The sequence below is a fragment of the Suricata suricatta genome, chromosome 13, assembly GCF_006229205.1.
Source record: "Suricata suricatta isolate VVHF042 chromosome 13, meerkat_22Aug2017_6uvM2_HiC, whole genome shotgun sequence".
Taxonomy (NCBI): domain Eukaryota; kingdom Metazoa; phylum Chordata; class Mammalia; order Carnivora; family Herpestidae; genus Suricata; species Suricata suricatta.
The window spans coordinates 60,885,936-60,891,837 of NC_043712.1; positions in this window are offsets into that span (position 1 = coordinate 60,885,936).

The window sequence follows — 5,902 nt, forward strand, 5'->3', positions numbered from 1 at the left end:
GGCTCAGTGGAAAGGTGGTGGGTTGTCTTGCTTTAGGGGACCGTCTGTTGCTTAGGGCCCCCTGGTCACCGCCGGGATCTCTGTCCCAATGCTGCAAAGGCACGCAGTCCGAATACGTGTCCGAGCGGTGCTCCGTCCTTCATGCTGAATCACTCTGCCTTGGCAACTCACCTGGGTGAATCCCTAACCTTACCGTGGGCCTGTCTCCTATGGTACCCTAGCCCCGGGTTGAGGAACAGCTGGGGCCCAAGGCCCAGAAATTGTTCATTGTGAATCTGCATGACTAGAGAGTACCAACATTCCATATCTTCAGCCAGCATGCTTTTGCAGCATGGGGGAGAGAGGTCCCATTGTCCGTGGACCTGAGCAAGAGACAGTCCCCAGAAACCCAGGGCAAATCCCTGCCAGCATCTTCCAATGCGCCCTAAACTCATTCCCTTGAGCAGATGCTTTTACACCTGGCAGATCGGTTTCTGGAGCGTCCTGGGATGTAACCCTAATTCTAGTCATGGATCTACAGATGACAATAACCTTAAGCAGACCTTAGTGAATCCCGCCACCTTTCAGCTGAGCCAGAAATGTGCATTGGCCCTCACTTCAGTCCTCAAGGGAGATCACTGGACTGCTGTTGCTTCTGCCCTGACGACAGACACTCCTGGGTGGAACCCAAACTTAGCCGGCGCTCTGCCCCCCCAGGGGCACCGAGTCCTAGGTCAGGTAAAACCTCAAGACCTGGGCCCTGAAGTGGTACAGGGTGAATTGACTTGAAGTCTGGAGCACCACTTTTCCATGTATTCAGCTTGCATGCTGTCACAGAGTGGGGGACTGAGGTCCCGGTGCCCCTGGACCTGAGAGAGAGACGATCCCCAGAACGTTAGGGCAAACCCCTGCCGACATTTGCCATGTGCCCTAAACTATGCACTCTGGGCAGACGCCTTTGTGCCTGGCGGCTGGGTTGCTGGAGCCTGTTAGGTTGTCACGATAATCCCAGCCACATATCTACAGCTCAATGTAACCCTAAGACGACCCCCGAGATGTGCTGCCACCTTTCAGCTGAGCCAGCCATTGCATCAGCCCTCACTTCAGTCCTCAAGGGAGATCACGGGAGTGGTGTTGCTTCTGCCCTGGAGACACTCCTGGGTGGAACCCAACTATAGCCGGGGCTCTGTCCCCCATGGGGCACCAAGTCCCAGGTCAGGTAAAGCCTCAAGACCTAGGCCCTAAAGTGGTGGAGGATGAACCTGCATTATGTATGGAGCACCACTTTGTCATGTATTCAGCTTGCATGCATTTTCAGTGTGAGGGACGGAGGACCGGCTTCCCCTGGACCTGATCCAGAGACCTGCCCTGAAACCCAGGGCAAAGCCTTGCTGGCAACTTGCCATGTGCCCTCACTCAGACATCTGGGCAGACACTTTTGAGCCTGGCTGATGGGTTGCTGGAGCGTCCTGAGCTCTAAACCTAATCCTAGTCTTGGATCTACAGCTCACCCTAACCCTAAGATGACCCCAGTGAATCCCAGCCACCGTTCAGCTGAGCCAGCTACACACAACGGCCCTCACTTCATTCCTCAAAGGAGATCACTGGAGTGTTGTTTGTTCTGCCCTGGTGACTCCCATGTGGCACTGTCTTCCATGGGTCCCCAGAACCGGGATGTGGAAATGCTGGGGCCCCAGGTCCAGAAGTTGTGTAGGGCAAATCAGCGTGACCTAGAGAGTACCAACACACCATGTCTTCAGCCTGCATGCTGTAGCAGTGTGGGGGACTAGGTCCCGGTGTCCCTGGACCTGATCCAGGGTCCGTCCCGCAAAACCCAGGGCAAAGTCCTGCCTGCTACTTGTCATGGGCCTTAAACTCAGTCCTCAGCAGATGCTTTTATGCCTGACAGATCGGTTGCTGTAGCTTCCTGGGATCTAAACCTAATCTTAGTCATGGATCTACAACAGACTCTAACCTTAAGCTGGCCTCAGTTAATCTTGCCACCTTTCAGCTGAGCCAGCCATGGGCATCGGCCCTCACTTCAGTCCTCAAGGGGGAACACGGGAGTGGTGTTTCTTCTCCCCTGGCAACTCTCCTAGGTGGAGCCCAAACCTAGCTGGGGCTCTGTCACCCATGGGGCACCTAGTCCCAGGTCAGGTAAAACCTCCAGACCTGGGCCCTGAAGTGGTGGAGGATGATACTGCATATCTTATGGTTCACCCACGGGAGTCGCTAGAACAGAAACAGCACCAGTCCCTTGATCTTTCTTGAAAACTGAAGTGAGGGACAATGCACAGGGCTGGCTCAGCTGAAAGGTGGTGGGGAGTCTAGGAGGTCAGCTTAGGGTTAGGGTGAGCTGTATATCCATGACTAGGATTACGGTTAGATCCCAGGAGGCTCCAGCAACCAATCAGCCAGGCAGATAAACATCTAACCAGAGGGCTGAGTTAGGGCACATAGTAAGTTGCCAGTAGGGCTCTTCCCTGGGATTCAGGGGACAGTGTCTCCCTCAGGTCCATGGGAACTGGGACATCTGTCCTCCACGTTGGGACAGCATGCACGCTAAATACATGGCAAAGTGGTTCTCAGAACTTTACACCGTTTCTCCCTGCACCACTTCTGGGCCCAGGTCTAGAGCTTTTCCAGGACCTGAGACTCTGGACAACACGGGGGACAGAGCCATGGCTAGGGTTAGGGTTCTACCCAGGGAAGTCATGAGGGCAGAAGCAACACCAGGCCCATGATCTCCCTTGAGGATTGAAGTGGGAGCTGTTGTGCTGGGCTGGCTCAGCTGAAAGTTGGCAGGGAATCTATGGTGTCAGCTTAGGGTTACGGTGAGCTTTAGATCCGTGGCTAGGGTTAGGGTTATATCCCAAAAGACTCTAGCGTCTTCCTGGAGGGCTCTGTTTAGGGCGCATGGCAAGTTTTGGGCAAGGCTTTGCGCTGGGGTTCGGGGGACCATCTATCGCTCTGGTTCTGGGACACCGGAACCTTCATCCCTCACGCTGAGACAGCATGCTGGCTGAAGACATGGCATGTTGGTGCTCTCTTTGTCACGCTGATTCACCCTGCACAACTTCTGAACCTGGGACCCCAGCTTTTCCTGAACCTGGGTCTGGGTCCCATGAAAGACAGTGCCAAGGCTAGGGTTAGGGTTCCACCTAAGGGAGTCGCTGGGATAGAAAGAACACCAGTCCCTTGATCTCCCTTGAAAACTGAAGTGAGGATTGATGGCGCAGGGCTGGCTCAGCTTAAAGGTGATGGGGAGTCTGGGGGGATCCTTATGATTAAGGTGACCTGTAGAATTGTGGCAGGGTCAGGGTTAGATCCCAGGAGGTCTAGCAACCGATCCACGAGGTGGAAAAGCGTCTGCCCATAGGGCTGAATTTAGGGCGCATGGCAAGTTGCAGGCAGGGCTTTGCCCTAGAATCGCTGTACCATCTCTTGCTCAGGTCCAGGGACACCGGGATCTCTCTACACTGCTGCAACAGCATGCAGGCTGAATACATGGCAAAGTTGTGCTCTGTACTTCATGCTGATTCACCCTGCACCATATCTGGGCCCAAATCTTGAGCTTTTCCCGGACCTGGGCCTCAGGGCCCCATGGGGCTGAACCCCAGCTAGGGTTAGGGTTCCACCTAGGGGAGTCACCAAGGCAGATGCAACACCACTCCCCTGATCTCCCATGAGGGCTGAAGTGAGGGCTGATGCACCTGGCTGGCTCAGCCAAAAGATGGCAGAGGCTCTCAGGGGTCATTTTAGGGTTAGGTTAGCTGTAGATTCGTGGCTAGGGTTAGGATTATATCCCAGGAGGCTCCAACAACCGATCAGCCAGACAGAAAAGCCTCTACCCAGAGGGCTGAGTTAGAGTGCATGGCAAGTTTCAGGCAGGGCTTTGCTCTGGGGTCCGGGGGATCGTTTCTCGCTCGGGTCCAGGGACAACAGGACCTCTCTCCCCCAAGCTGCAACAGCATGCAGGCTGAAGACATGGCATGTTGGTGTTCTCTATATAAACCCGATTCACCTTGCACAACTTCTGGGCCTGGGGTCCCAACTGTTCCTGAACCTGGGGCTGGGCCCCAATGAGGTAGATTGTCATGGCAAGGCTTAGTGTTGCACCCAGGGAAGTTGCCAAGGCCGAAGAACACCAGTCCTGTGATCTCCCTTGAAAACTGAAGTGAGGGCCTATGCACGGGGCTGTCTCAGCTGAAAGGTTGCGGGGAGTCCCTGGGGTCACTTAGGGATAGGGTGAATTTGTATATCTGTGGCTAGTGTTAAGGTTAGACCCCAGCAGTCTCCAGCAACTGATCCACCAGGCAGAAAAGCATCTGCCCAGATGGCTGAGATTAGGACACCTGGTAAGTTGCCTGCACGCTTTGCCCTGAAGTTCGGGGAACCATCTCGCTCACGTCCAGGGACACCGGTCCCTCCATCCCCCACACTGGGACAGTATGCAGGCTGAATACATGGCAAAGTGGTGCTCCATACTTCACACCATGCACCACTTCTTGGCCAGGTCTTTAGCTTTTCCTGGACCTGGGACTCAGGGCCCCATGGGGGCAGAGCCCTTGTTAGGGTTGGGTTCTGCCCAGGGGAGTTGTTGGTGCAGAAGCAACACCAGTCCTGTGGCTGGCTCAGTTGAAAGGTGGCAGGGAGTCTAGGGGGTCGGCTTAGGGTGAGGGTGACGTGTAGATGGGTGGCTAGGGTTAGGGTTAGATCCCAGGAGGCTCCAGCAACTGACCCACTAGCATAAAAGTGTCTGCCCAGAGTGCATAGTTTAGGGTGCATGGAAAGTTGCCAGCAGGGCTTTTCACTGGGGTTCAGTGGACCGTCTCTCACTCAACTCCAGGGACAATGGGACCTCTGTCCCCCATGCTGCAACAGCATGCAGGCTGAAGACATGGCATGTTGGTGCTGTCTATGTCACACTGATTCACTCTGCACAACTTCTGGGCCAGCGGCCCCAGCTTTTCCTCATGTCGGGCATGGGGACCCATGGGGGACAGTGCCACGGTTAGGGTTAGGGTTCCACCCAGGGGAGTCGCCAAGGCAGAAGCAACACCAGTCCTGTGATCCCCTTGAAAACTGAAGTGAGGGCCATTGCACAGGGCTGGCTCAGCTGAAAGGTGGCGGGAGTCTCAGGGGTCAGCTTAGGGTTACAGTGACCTTTGGATCCATGGCTAAGGTTAGGGTTATATCCCAGGAGGCTCCAGCACCTGATCAGCCAGGCAGGAAAGCATCTGCTGAGAGAACTGAATTTAGGGCTCATGACAAGTTGCTGGCAGGGCTTTGCCCTGGGGTTCGGGTACCATCTCTCCCTCAGGTCCAAGGACCCAGGGACCTCCGTCACCAATGCTGGGACAGCATGGAGGCTGAAGACATGGCAAGGTGGTGCTCCATACTTAACATCGATTCACCCTGCATAACTTCTGATCCCAGTTGTTGAGGTTTTCAGGTCCTGGGATTCGAGGCCCCATGGAGCCAGAGCCCCAGCGAGGGTTAGGGTTCCACCCAGGGCAGTCGCCAGGACAGAAGCAACAGCAGCCCCGTGATCTCCTCTGAAAACTTAAGTGAGGGCCAATGCGCGTTTCTGGCTCAGCTGAAAGGTGGCTCATGTCAGGGGGTTCGGCTTAGGGTTAGGGTGAGCTGTAGATCCATGGCTAGGGTTAGGGTTAGATCCCAGGAAACTCCAGCAACTGATCAGCCAGGCAGAAAAGAGTCGGCCCAGAGGGCTGAGTTTAGGGCGCATGGCAAGTTGCCTCAAAGCTTTGCCATGGTTTTCAGGAGACCATCACTTGCTCAGGTACAGGGACACAGGGACCTCCATCTACAACGCTGCGACATCATGCAGACTGAAGACATGGCAAGGTGGTGCTCGGTACTTCACGCCGATTCACCCTGCACTGCGGGGGACCAGCCCACG